Raw genomic sequence first — 15,039 nt, 5'->3', positions numbered from 1 at the left:
AAATCAATAAAATATATTTTAAAAAAAAAGAAAAAAGTGAGAGAGCCTCAGAGTCACCAAACTACATCTGGGCCAATGAGGAAAACACTGGGCCAAACAGCCCCACTTCTTGCCCCAAATCTTGAAGATAATTTATCTTCCTTTCCCTAATCCAGAGTCTTCCCTGAGAATTCCCACTCCGTGTCCCCGCCTTGCTTAGGATTCCTAAACCTAGAAAGAAAGGCTACCCAAAATTTTTCTCTTGCCCACTTAGATTCCAGTTCTGCAAATGGTACCATTCTGAGTATCCCATCCGCCGGGCCTCCAAGGCTGGAAATGAATCAGAGAGCACTGGCCACAGACATAATATGAAAAAATACCCCAAAGTTCATGAAAAGAATGACGGAGAGATGAACATGTAGGGTGTAGGTCAAGAGGCTAAGGAAGGCTAGACTTGCTGCCTCTGCTTCTAGAACATAACCATAGGCAATATAGCTAAAGAGGGCCCCCCTCACCCAGAGCCAGGCAGCTACCTTAAATTAAGTCTATTGTGGCCCCTGGAAATCCTTGTAACCTGGCCCTCTCGGAGATTACAAAGGCATCAGTCCTGAGAACACGGAAACGCTGTCTGCTCTGGTGTTCAGTTATGACTCAGTGGTTCTCAACCTTCTGGCCCTTTAAATACAGTTCCTCATGTTGTGACCCAACCATAAAATTATTTTCGTTGCTACTTCATAACTGTAATGTTGCTGCTGTTATGAATCGTCATGTAAATATCTGATATGCAGGATGGTCTTAGGCGACCCCTGTGAAAGGGTCGTTTGACCGCCAAAGGGGTCGCGACCCACAGGTTGAGAACCGCTGAGTTATGTCCAAGGATTCCCCACAGGGACTGTTCCACCGCAGCAGCTGTTCCTTTGAAGCACATATTTATTTCTCGATGCACTGCTCATTCAGCAAGTCCCTGACCACCATCTCTAACCCGATGTGTGTGCATAGGCGACCCCTGTGAAAGGGTCGTTTGACCGCCAAAGGGGTCGCGACCCACAGGTTGAGAACCGCTGAGTTATGTCCAAGGATTCCCCACAGGGACTGTTCCACCGCAGCAGCTGTTCCTTTGAAGCACATATTTATTTCTCGATGCACTGCTCATTCAGCAAGTCCCTGACCACCATCTCTAACCCGATGTGTGCATGTTCTCATGCCTTCAGGTAACTGCTATTGTCAGCTGATGCAGTAGCTGCTAATCCATAGGCCCTGAGCCACCAAACTGATCATCACTACCCTGCCACTCTCCATTCATTTGTATTCCTGCCGGGTGAATAAGGTCCCTTCCCTCCGCTTGCCCTACACCAATAGTTCTTAACCTTTGCTGATTCATGGATCTCTTTGAGAATCCACTATGAACCTCCCCAGAATATAAACATGAATTTGAAAACAATTTCAAAGGATTTTTGACTTATAAAACCCATCCTTCAGACCCCAACCCAATGCTAACAATTCCTGATGTCAGGAAATGATGGCACAGCCCCAGCTGGTTTGGCTCAGTGGATAGAGTGTAAGCCTGTGGACTGAAGGGTCCTCCAGTTCGATTCTGGTCAAGGGCATGTGCCTGAGCTGCAGGCTTGACCCCCAGTAGGGGGCGTGCAAGAGGCAGCCGATCAATGATTCTCTCTCATCACTGATTTTTTTATCTCTCTCCCTTCCTCTCTGAAATCAATTTAAAAAAAAAAGAAAGAAAACAAATACAATATTTGTATTTGCATGTGGCCCGCGGGCCGTAGTTTGAGGACCCCTGAACTAGAAGGTCAGGGCACATGCCTGGGTTGCAAACTCCATCCCCAATGTGGGGTGTGCAGGAGGCAGCCGATCAATGATTCTCTCTCATCATTGATTTGATCTCTCTCTCTCCCTTCCTCTCTAAAATCAATAAAAAAATATTTTTTTAAAAAAGAAATAAAACAGGACTGTATTTTTTTTTACATGACGGCACATTGAATATCAACTGTAATTGAAAAGTAAAAAACCATTTAAGCCCTGGCCGGTTTGGCTCAGTGGTTAGAGGGTTAGCTTGCAGACCAAAGGATTGGGTAGGATTCCCGGTCAAGGGCTTGTACCTCAGTTGCAGGTCGGGGTGCGTGTGGAAGGCAACCAATTGATATGTCTCTGTCACATCGATGTTTCTCTCTCTCTCCACCCCCCTCCTGCCTCCCTTCCACTCTGTCTGAAAATCAATGGAAAAAATATCCTCAGGTGAGGATTTAAAAAAAAACAAACATTTAAAAATAAAGAAATGGTGGCACTTCTAAAGAAACAGGCAGTCATAAGAGTGAGAGCTTAAGCTTAATTCTTCCCTACTTGTTCTCCATATGCATAAAAGCCTGCAGAGGATTTGGGAAGGAAAGCTGGTCAACCTCATTCCTGAGGTCCACCTGGCTGAGGCAGCAGGCTTATAATGACCAAGGGAGGCAGAACATGGGCCCCTCCCCTAGCCCACACCAATGCACTCCTATGTACGGGTCTAGCCCAGACATCACACACCTTCCCATATTGCCATCCAGGTAACCTTGAAATAGTGGGTGAAAAGGGCTTCCACCAGGTCTGTTGGCCAGACCTTCCTGGAGCACATCTTTACGTAGAACTCTGCTGAGCTCAGTGATGACTGCCACCTGGCCATTGGCCAGATTCCATTTCCTGGGTTACTCTGATCTCCTCCAAAACAACAGCTATCCCTGAGCTGATGTTCTCATGCGAGCATCCTACTCCAAACCTCTCTGCCTCTAAAAAACCAGTCTTGATCTTGGCACAGGAAAGTCCTCATCACACACATACACACACACACACACACACACACACACACACACACACAGGGCTGCTTTTTTCCCTCCCCCCTCCCCCACCCTACACTACCCTCGCCCAACCTATGCCAAAAATGATTATGTATTTCCAACAAAGACTGATTATGAACATCATCAAGGGTCTGTGGACCCCAGGGATGGGGGAGATCTCACTGCCATTCCACAGATCAGGGACTTCTCACATTCTAGCCTTTCCTAACCAAGGTGACTTCTTCCTCCCCATCAACATGGACCCGTCATTCAGATTGGTAGAGCATTAGCAAGAAAAACAAAACTTCAAAGGACCAAAAAGTCACCTCTGGGATCCAAATCAGAGTCAACTCTTGATGCTATGAACTATTACATGAATTTCTAATTGTGAGTAACCTATTATCAGAGTTGTTGTTTTTTTAAATTGATTTTAGAGAGAAGAAGAGGGAATGAGAACGAGAGAGAAATATCGATTTGTTGTTCCACTTATTTATGCATTCATTGGTTTTTTCTTGTATGTGCCCTGACCAGAGATTGAACCCACAACCTTGGCATAGTGGGACAATGTCTAACCAACTGAGCTACCCGGCCAGGGCTGACTATTACCAGAGCTTTGTTCCAAGATTCTGCCAAATTCTGGCCTCTCACCATGTGCTTTCAAGCAATGCAATGTAATTAAAATGTTATCATAACCTACTTATCAGTTACTAACTAGATTTGTGATCTTAGGCAGGTCACTTCCTGTCCCTGTGCTTTGGTTTCATCATTCATTCACTGGACAAATATTTATTGAGAAGCTAGTAAGATCCAGGCCCTGTGTTAAGTGCTGAAGACAACAAAGATGAGCAAGATATCTCCTGGCTGAATAATTTCTCACTCTATTGTTCATGTGTTAATGTAAATAACTTGTCACATGACTGCAAGTGGAAACTGGGAGGGGATCACACCTGTGTATGATTAGGGGTGGAGGGGTGTGTAAAAATAAGGGGTTGGCTTCCGGCTCAAAGAGTCTGTTTCTTCAAAGATGGTGATGAATTGCAAAAGGACACAGAAGCCATTTGGATATCCCATTCCAATACCAGCCCTCGACCAGTGCAGATAAGGAGTTTACCATTGGCAGTTCACCATCTGGCACTGATACCTCTCTTTCAAATTGAATAGAAGCCAGATTCTCATTATCAGACTTCTGTGTTATCCAAGCCTAATGATCACCTAGGAATGTAAATGACTCTTGGTGAAATCAAGTCTCTTCCAATTCAAAGGTCAGAAAGCACATTCCATATACTAGTACTGTGCCCTGCATACATAGATAAACTTAACCAACTGACGAAGCAAACGTTATTTAGGAGGAGGAAAAAAGAAACCCAGACATACATAAAATAAATCCATCATAAGGTTTTCTTTCAAGCACAAGCAGAAATAAAACCTATTGATGTGTTATTGCCGGGAATTCAGTATTAACCATGAGACGCTATTGAACTAAAGTTGCTAACTGTGGCTTACAATTAACTCACACACTAACTAATACTATTTAAATCCTCAAATACTGAAAGGGGCAGTTATGAACTCCCAAAAGGTCAGTATCCTTCTAGGTTCTTTTCTTTTTCTGCTTAACTATATTTCTGCTCAACTACTAGTATATTTACTACAATAAATATGTTTTGATGTTGTAATGTTTAAAACTTGGTAGAGGTTATTATTTTATACTAGAGGCCTGGTGCACGAAATTCTTGCACTGGGGGTTGGGGGGATACCTCAGCCCGGCCTGCACCCTCTCGCAGTCCAAGAGCCTTCGGGGGATGTCCAACTGCTGGCTTAGGCCCTCACCCTGGGGAGCCGGCCTAAGCCATCAGTCGGATATCCTTAGCACTGCCACGGAAGTGGGAGAGGCTCCCGCCACCACTGCTGCACTCACCAGCCATGAGCCTGGCTTCTGGCTGAGTGGCGCTCCCCCTGTGGGAGCGCACTGACCACCAGGGGGCAGCTCCTGCGTTGAGCGTCTGCCCCCTGGTGGTCAGTGCGCATCATAGTGACCAGTTGTTCCACCCTTCGGTTGATTTGCATATTAGCCTTTTATTATATAACAGAGGTCCTCAAACTTTTTAAACAGGGGGCCAGTTCACTGTCCCTCAGACATTCCACACATGCACACTGCAGGCCCGGGACGAGTCGGCTGCTAAGCAGGACAGGCAGCGGCGACAAAAACACCAGGCGGGCCAGATAAATGTTTTCGGCGGGCCGCATGTGGCCCGCGGGCCATAGTTTGAGGACGCCTGTTATATAAGATAGAATAAACTGTCATCAACCATTACAATATTTAATGTCTTTCCCTCCCTGCCCCCCAAGCACTTTACCACTGGCTTCCTCACTCTCAAGCTCCATGGCTTTACCTTCCTTTACCTCCATAACTCGTTTCCTAAGCCCGTTTCTTCTAGGAATTACTTTTCCTACCTCTGTAATTTACCACTGTCTTCCCAAGGAGTGTGAGGAATCTGATGCTGCCACATTCAGACTGGCTGGTAAGTCAGTTAAATATATAAAATAACTCAGTGCTTAGACTTTTTTCTATCTCAAAGTAGAAGTGCAGGTAATATGCAACCTTCCCCATTCCATTTTCAATTCTTCATCATATATATATGATGTGTATAGATATGTTTAGCAATAAAAATGTTATGTGTTAAGAAGACATCGTGATGATTGCACAACAATATGAATGCACTTAATGCTACAGAATTGTACACTCAAAGCATTTAAAATGCTACCTTTTATGTTATGTACATTTTACCACAATTTAAAAAAATAAGTACTTAAACAACTTTAATTTTAAAAATACAATTGACTTGTGTATATGGACCTTGTATTCTGTAACCTTTCTAATCTCACTTATTAGTTCTAATAGGTTTTTTTTATATTCCTTTGATCTTTCTATGTACAATCATGTCTTATGTCTCCTGTACATAAAGACAGTTTTCTCTCTTTCTTTCAAAAAAAAAAAATCTATGTTGACAAAGCAAAGGTTCCAGAGGATAAAATCTTGTGTTTTTTGTTTTTAAATATATTTTATTGATTTTTCACAGAGAGGAAGGGAGAGGGATAGAGAGCTAGAAACATCGATGAGAGAGTAACATCGATCAGCTGCCTCCTGCACACCTCCTACTGGGGATGTGCCCGCAACCAAGGTACATGCCCTTGGCCGGAATCGAACCTGGGACCTTTCAGTCCGCAGGCCGCCGCCCTATCCACTGAGCCAAACCGGTTAGGGCTCTTGTGTGTTTTTGTACCCTCCAGTGCTTCTAAGATATGCCAAGGAGGAGGAACCCTGTCACACAGATGTCAACTCAGATTAGGGAAGATAAGATTAAAATTACTTTGATTCCAACACGTGACAATAGTTTGAAAATGACTTTGCTTCAACACGTGATTAACAAAAACACCTTAAGCCATGTATCACTCCGGAGCCAAGGAGGAATGATGGCAGAGGGAATTGGACATTGGCTATTTCCAGGGTTCCTTGCTTATGTGATCACAGGGTGACTCAACAGAGGGAACATTGTTTCAACCTGTTTGGTCTTGGTCCATCCAGAAAACACATTTGCTGACTTGCTTCTATCACTAATTTACAGATGGGGTTAAAGTAGGCAAGGGAAGGGACTCTGACAGTCTTCACAGGGGAAATCTCACAACAGTCAGACCCGCCTGTCCCAAAAGCCTGCACAAAGGGATTGTCCGAGACCTGCAGAGGCCTAGGGCCAATAACCAAAGTCATAAACAAGGAGGTAAGGAGCCAGAGGGGCAGGCAGGCCAGGACTGGAAACAAGAGCTCCAAGACAAACGAAAACCATTAATAAAAAGCACTCCTGGACCCTGGCTGGGTTTGCTCAGTGGATAGAGCATTGGCCTGTGTACTGAAGAGTCCCGGATTTGATTCCGGTTAGGGGCACATGCCTGGGTTTCAGACTCAATCCCCAGTAGGGGGCATACAGGAGGCAGCCAATCAATGATTCTCTCTCATCATTGATCTTTCTATCCCTCTCTCCTTCTCCCTTTCTCTCTGAAAGATCATAATGGACAAAAACATTTTCCTTAAGATTGGGACGAAACAGAGATGCCACATTCACCAATCTATTCAACACTAGAGGCCCGGTGCACAAAATTTATGGGGGGGGCGGGGATGTCCCTCAGCCCAGCCTGCACCCTTTAGTAGTCCAGGAGCCCTTGGAGAATGTCTGACAGGCCTAAGCCAGCAGTCAGACATCCTTAGCACTGCCACGGAGGCAGGAGAGGCTCCTGCCACCGCTGCTGTGCTCGTCAGCCATGAGCCCAGCTTCTGGCTGACAGCGTTCCCCCTGTGGGAGCACACTGACCACCAGGGGGCAGCTCCTGTGTTGAGCGTCTGCCCCCTGGTGGTCAGTGCACATCATAGCAACCGGTCATTCCTCCTCGTTTGGTCAATTTGCATATTACCCTTTTATTATATAGGAGGATATGAAAGCTCTAGAAATAAATTAATAATAACTCAATCCCAGATACTTAACGAGATCAACTTATTAAATATAACAATATATCAAAGCAGTAGCAGGAAATACAATATCTTATCATATCGGAAATATTTTTAAATCTCATCAGAAAAAAAAAAAGACGAACCTGTGAAGACACAGAAGCACAAAACAAATGGCTGGGACAATAGGATCTTAAAAAGGAACTGTGACAAAAGCACCAACACAAATATATCGTGAGTCGAACAGAAATCATATTTACCATAAGAAGGGGAAAAGTACAACTTTCATAATAAAAGAAGGGAAAATACAGACCATGCACAATAATACCATTATGTGTACATAATGCAAATACATTTTTTTAAAAGAAACGAGCCTCCATTTTCTCATTCGTAGAATGAAAAGTTGACATAGATGAGGGTGCTTAAAAGGGGTGCTGGCCTGTGACTGGAGCCTCCGAGCAGCCCTGCCCGCAGCAAACTGCCTCTTCCCTTCCCTTCCCTGGGGGTGCTGCACATCTATGTGAGTACTGAGGGGGAAAGACTGGCAAGGCCTAATTCATCAATGATCTTCACGTCCATCCAGCTCCAGCATGCTGTCACTGGACTGCCGAGAAATCAACACTGCAATGCACAGTGGCAACAGGGCAGAAGCTCCGTTCTACGCAAAGGAATGTAGCAAATGATGGACATATTAGAAACGTGTATCTTTCTAAAAAGCTACTTTCCTGGAAAGTACATTGAAAGAATATGAAGATTTTTAAAAGTTAAATACATTTTGTGGCACACAGTCCTAGCAAAATGTGTTTCTGAGGCAGCCTGGAATGAGGGCTAAGGTCATACATTTTAGGGCCAAAAATGTAGATTATGAGAGAGAAAAATCAGGGTTCAGCCTCAGCTGTTACTAACTGGCCCTATGACTCCATCAGGTAGAAAAGCATTCAGTTGCAATGAACAGAACATCTCATTAACAGTAGCTCAGACGAATAGTTTATTTGTCTCCTTGGTTAATCTGGGCAGTCCAGGGTTGAGACACTTACTAGGAAGCCGTCAAGGACACATGACCGTCAAGGACGCAGGGCCTTTTTCTCTTTGTGTTCCACCATCTTGAATGTGTGGCTTATGTGTGTGCGTGCGTGTGTCATTAACAGTAGCTCAGACGAATAGTTTATTTGTCTCACTTGGTTAATCTGGAGGTGGGCAGTCCAGGGTTGAGACACTAGGAAGCCGTCAAGGACGCAGAGCCTTTTTCTCTTTGTGTTCCACCATCTAGAATGTGTGGCTTGTGTGTGTGCGTGCGTGCGTGTGTGTGCGTGTGTGTGTGTTAATGCTCACCCAAGGACATTTTTCCATTGATTTTTAGAAAGTGGAAGGAAGAGGGAGAGACAGTGATGTGAGAGAGACACATCAATTGGTTGCCTCCCACATGCCCCGGACCAGGGCCTGGAGCCTGCAACCGAGGTACATGCCCTTGAAGGGAATTGGACCTGGGACCCTTTAGTAAGCAGGCACCCACGCTCTATGCACTGAGCCAAACCGGCTAGGGCTCAAATGTATGGCTTTTGTATTCGTAAGCACAAGACGGCTGCTGAACCAAGTTCCAAGCAAAAGGAAGAGAGCAGAGAAAGGAAGAGAGCGGAGCAGAGCATCTGGCTTCACACTTGACCTTTTGAAAAGGTTTTCCCAGGAGTTTCACTCCATGACCTCTGCTTACATACCACTGGCCAGAACGGAGGCAGCTGTAGGCTTATCTTTGGAAGTGACTAGGGAAAGAGGGTTGGATTTGATACCAACATTGTCTACCACAGTGACCTCACACATAGACATCAGATCTTAATATAATATCAAGACTATAGAAGCTCCAAAACATAAGTATACATCTCAGTTCTTGGAACCCTAGTCTTCTCATTCATCCATAAAGTGCAAGAGATGTACTACTGGCATTTGGGGCAGGACAATTCCTCACCATATGGGACTATCCTCTACATTGCAGGCCATTTACCATCTCTGCTCTCTAGGTACCAAATGCCAGCATTGCCCACCCTCACCACTGTGTTAAACCAAACAGGCCTCTGCTGGTTTGTAGATGTCCCCTGGTTGGGGTGGGGCATGGGAGGAAACTGTTTTCTGGGCTTGGAAACCACTGTACTAGATCATGAATAGTCCAAATTGTATGATGCTCTCAGACCTCTTAAAAAAGCCAGCTATTTTGTGTGAAGCCCTGGCTACACAGCAGGAGCATGGGTGGGTAGGCATTCTTTTCTCTCTTTATTGATACTTTTAAACAATTACTATTTACCTTACTATTTACGCTCCTCCTCCTTTGAGGCCCAAGTTATCCAACACCACCACACTCGACTACTACCTACTTTCGAATCACTCTTCCACATTCTTCAGACTTTCCTCTGCACTCCAAGCCTCACCTTCATCCTAGAGAACTTCGACATCCATAAGGATGGTCCTGACTGGACTGTCTGTTCCTTGACCTCCTCACCTCCAATGCCCTTTACTACTTCTCTGCTTGTCACCACACTATGTGGACAGACCTCAGCAACCACTCCTCACCCTTAAACTGGCCTGGTTCACTCTTGGACCACCAGTTCCTGCATCTCCGCTTTCTCATTCCCATTCTTCTTTCCAATGTTGACTTCACTCTCCTAAGCTATCAGCCCTTCCTAGCTTCACAGTCCTTCCACGCAGCCTGGACAATTTGATCCATCCTTCCTTTATTCCTGTTCTTCACCTGATCCTCCTGGTAAAATTCCAGCCCTGGCTCTAGTTGACTTTCTGCCCTGACTCCTACACTCACACCCACACAGACTGTTGCCATGACAACCCAATGGCCTCTAACTGCCCCACCCCTCTCCACCCACTGACCTGGTAGTCCTTCTACTTGTCCTTGTTAGTCCTCCTTTCTGTTCCCTACCTTTGTCACCTCCCCTTTCATTCTCACTCTCAGCAGATAACTTCACTCCTACTTCACTGTGAAAATAGAAGCCGTCAGGCAGAATCCCCCTCAACTTCCTGCCCCCACTCGCACCCCACTGAAAACACTTATTTTTATCTACACTCATCCTTTCCTCCCTTTTACTGTGGGAAAAGTTTCCTTCCTGTATTAATCCCTCCACCTGAGCCCTGCATCCAAATAGCTCCAACATCCTCAGGGACCTTGGCTCTCAAAGTCCTCTCTCTGTCCCTTCAGTATTTCCATATGGAAGTCTCTCCTATGTTCTAAAAAGCAATGTTCCTAATACACTGCACTCCCATTTCTGGGGTACAAATCTCCCCTTCTCTCTTTGCCTTTACAGTTGGAGTCCTTAACCTTGTTCACACTGAGAAAGCCTTTGGCAGTCTGGCAGATAATGTTTTTCAGTGCATGCAACAATATTCATAGAGTTACCATGGTAACCGATTATATTGAAATGCAGTTGTCACAATATATTCTTAAAAGTTGTGACATAGCACTACATGTGCTTCTTTCTTTTATTTTTGTGTGCCCATTATTAATGCATTAAACAAAAAATCTTGAAGTGGATATCCTATGTCTTCAAGTAGTGATGACTATAAACAATATTTTGCAACATATGCATCAAATTGTAATGTCATATTAAAATAGCTGTGATTTTTATAGGTGGCAAAGTCACAGGTACTGCTAATACTACTGAGGTGTGATGCCTACAGTTCTAATCGAAGGAAAGGCTACATTTTAGTTGGCGGTGAGTAAACAATCAAAATGTTTCCCATTTAAGTTAATGGATCCCCTGCACTTTATCCACAGATCTTTGGAGGGGATCCGTGGGCCCCAGATTAAAACCCCCGTTTTACAGTCTATACAGTCCCTGTTCACCTCCTTATTTTCCATTCATGTCTCTATTTTATGATTCCTCAAGTCTCCATTAGTGCCAATTATGTATAAGGGTAAGTAACCTTTTGGAATCTGTTTTTCTCTCTCATGGCCCAGGGTTACTATCCTCACCAAAGTCACCATGTTCACCCATATTCAAAGGTTCCTTTCCCATCTCCATCTTACTCCAACTCCCTCCAGTCTTTGATGCCACCTCTTTGGAAACTTCTCCTTCCTAGGCTTCCGCACTATCCTTCCCCTTGTCTGTGTCTTCAGCTATAAGTAAAAAATTAAGAGTCCGAATTCAATAGCTTTAACCAGTGATTTTCAACCATTTTCATCTCATAGCACACATAAATTAGTAAAATTCTGTCGTACACCAAAAATATATATTTTTTGCCAATCTGACAAGAAAGTTGGTATCATTTTGATTCATTCACACCAGACAGCTATTGTTTGTGTTGGCGACTGTCATATCTTTTTCTTTCAATTAGCAATAATCGTGCCTTGGATAAACCTCATTGGCTAACAATATTGCCACTGCACAAAGCTTTGTCATTGTTTTATTTGACAAGCTAAGGGAAAAGGGGTCAGTGCTCCTGACTAAATAGTCAGGTATTGCATGTTTTCAAAATTCTTCTGGCACACCGGTTGAAAACCACTGGCTTACGCCACAAGGAAACGTACATCCCACATTTTAAGAGGTCCAGATTTGGGGCATCTCCTGGGCTGATTAATCTGATGGCTCAGCAGTGTCATCAGGGACGCACATACCTTCCATCTTTCTGCTCTTACCAACCCCAGCGTGATGGTTCATCCCCAAGGTGCTCTCTACACAGTTAAAAGACAGCAGTGGCAGCCGTTCTAAGTGCCATATCCAAAAGTGACAACATGCAGCCGAAGAAGAGAGTGTGTCTCTTCCTATATGTCTATTTTAACCTGTGAGCCCCCAGCAGTCTTTCCTCATATTTCATTGACCTGAATTGCATCATATGCCCCCTCCTAAACCAGCCCCTGGCAAGAAAACTGTGATAACCACATTGGGTTGGATTAATGAGGATTTACTGCTGGAAGGGTGAAGTGCAGAACAAAATCCAGGTTCTGCCAGGAAAGAAGAAGATAAGCAATCAACCCTCACTATGCACTAGTGTTTCTTCTGTTGGGTTTTTGTTTGTTTTTTGCTCCCGCTTTTTAAAATTTTTTATTTTATTTCTCTTTAGAGAGAGTAGAAGGGAGGAAGAGGGAGAGAGAGAGAGAGAGAGAGAGAGGAGAGAGAGAGAGAGAGAGAGAAAACATCCATGTGAGAGAGAGACACATCAACTGGTTGCCTCCTGCATGCGCCCCAACCAGGGGCAGGAATTGAATCTGCAATCCTTCGATCCTTCGGTGCACAGGCCAATGCTCCAACTACTGAACATACTGGCCAGGGCTGCTCTTGCATTTTTCTTTCTACCCCTTAAGTGTTGTGTTCTGTTAGGTTTTATTCCAGTCCTGTACCGATATAGGACCATCCCATACCATTCATTCTCCCGATGGCTTTAACTGCCTCTTGGCTACAGCTGGCTCTCCACTTAGACCTCACTCCGTGTATCTGGGGCCTACTGGTCTCCTGCCTCCATCAGGCTTCTCAAACTCCAGTGCATACATGTTCCTTCTGAATTCCCTATGTCTCAGTAAATGGCCCAACCTTCACCCAACGTCGCAAGATTGAAATCTGCCGGCTCTGACTCTTCCCTCTCCCTTACCCCCATTACATGTTCAGTCATCTTGAACTCCTATAGATTCTCTCCACTCAGTGTCTCTAGAACCTGTCCACTCCTCTCCATCCTTGCCCAGGGCCCTCTTTACTTCAGGCCTGGCTGGCAACTTGGCCTCTTGCTCCACTCAAGCCAAGCCTGTTTCAATGACGCCAGAGGGATCATTCCAAAATGCAAATCTTGCCCAGCCAGTGTTGCTCAGTGGTTGAGTGTCAACACATGAACCAGGAGGTCACAGTTCGATTCCGGTCAGGGCCCATGCCCAGGTTGCGGGCTCAATCCCCAGTGGGGGGCGTGCAGAACGCAGCCGACCAATGATCCTGTCTCATCATTGATGTTTCTATCCCTCTCTCTTTCTTCCTCTCTCTGAAATCAATAAAAACATATTTAAAAATAATAATACAATGCAAATCTGATTCTGTCCCAGCTCTGGTCAGGATCCTTCAACAGCTTCCCATTCTGCAAGGCACATCCAGGTCTGGTCCTTGCTGACTTCTCCGGTTCACTGCCTGTTCACCCTAATCTCAGCATGGCTTCCTCCACACCTGGCCTGTACCCATGCTGCTGCTTCCATACCCTCAGTTCCTTCGGCACACACCTTTCTTTTTTTTTTTTTTTCCTCCCACATATACTCAAAAATACTTTCATTTTTGTTTTGTCATAAGGGATGAGACCAAGCACATTGTTCTGTAACTTATTTTTGTCACCTACCATATGTTTTCCACCTTTCCAGGCCAATGAGAGTTCTACTTTATATTTCTTACAAATGGCTCCTGACAAGTGGAATTGCTGAGTCAAAGGTTATGTGCATTGTACACATTCAGAGAACTGCCAATGTATCCTCCAGAATGTATCCAGTTATATGATGACCAACAATGCATAAACATAGTATATAAAGGCACCCACTTCTCAAAATCCTCATCAACACTAGATATTATAAATATTTTTAAAATAGCCTGTGCTGTTCTATTTCATAACCAAAATGTGAATTTAGCGCAGCTTCCTTCACATAAAGAGCTTCAGCTTTATGGTCTGAAATGTGCCTGGGCTTCCTTTTGAAACTCCCTATTGTATAGGACCCCAGTTTCAAGATCGAGAGCTGCGTTAACTCTCTTCCTCCCACTTCCTGAGACACATCCTCATGTCCCTACCTCACACCTCTGCCTCCTTACCTCTCAACATACCTGAGCTCCTGACACACTGCAGGCCAGGTGTCCAGGAAAGGCTAGCAATGAAGGTGCAGCCAAAATAATGGTTTGGGTGTTTTTTTTTTCAACCTGGAAATAAAGACTTAGGCCATTTAATCAACTGCATTTATATTAGAGGCAGACTACTCAATAATCAAGTCACCGGTAATGACCTTGAGACCCTGGATCTGAAACCCATGAGTAAGATCAGGAACCTGGGCCTTTTGCTACACCTCAATAAAGTTGGATCTGAAACGGTATCTGTAGGATTGTGACAAATAATTAGGGTTTTAATTTTTTAACATTTATTTAAAGCAACCACTCATTTTGCTTTTAACTCTGCATAAGAGTCTTTATCGGTAAGAGCAGCCAAGCTATTCTTCAGTTCCGACTGCATCTGGCGATAATCATAACTATGGCTAATATGTACTGAGCGTTGTCTCTGAGTGTGGCGCGGGGCTGCGTGCCATCTCATTTAGCAGATAGGCACTGGTCATTCTCAGCAGACATGGGAAACGGTCTGCGGATGACCAGGAGCATTTCGGTCCAGCTCTCCCAATGTCCATCAGCATCTGTCTCCAACCCAAGTCTGCAGAGTAGGAGCCCCCCCCTCAGCGTTGGCTTCGTAAGGGAAACTTACCCTGCAACTTCTCCAACTCAGATAAATTCACACGTTCTAACCTGTTTGCCTATGAACTGGGATTTGAAGGATGTTGTCCCACTTCTGGGAGGCACTGCTATGAAGCCTAAGAAAAGGCTGAAATTAGACTCTCGTGTTTCACAAGTGTCCATACGCTGCTGACGGCTTGTTCTTCTCCAGGAAGCAAACAGCCGCTGCAGACTCACCGGGAGGGAGGCCTGGCCAGCTTACTCTCATCTCTGGACCTTCCTCTTCCCCTGGGCAGACCAGAGAGGGGCCTGGCACAGCCTCAGGGCAGCCCGCCCCGAC

The sequence above is a fragment of the Myotis brandtii genome, unplaced genomic scaffold (assembly GCF_000412655.1).
Source record: "Myotis brandtii unplaced genomic scaffold, ASM41265v1 scaffold469, whole genome shotgun sequence".
Classification (NCBI taxonomy): domain Eukaryota; kingdom Metazoa; phylum Chordata; class Mammalia; order Chiroptera; family Vespertilionidae; genus Myotis; species Myotis brandtii.
Note: the sequence above shows the minus strand (reverse complement) of the source record.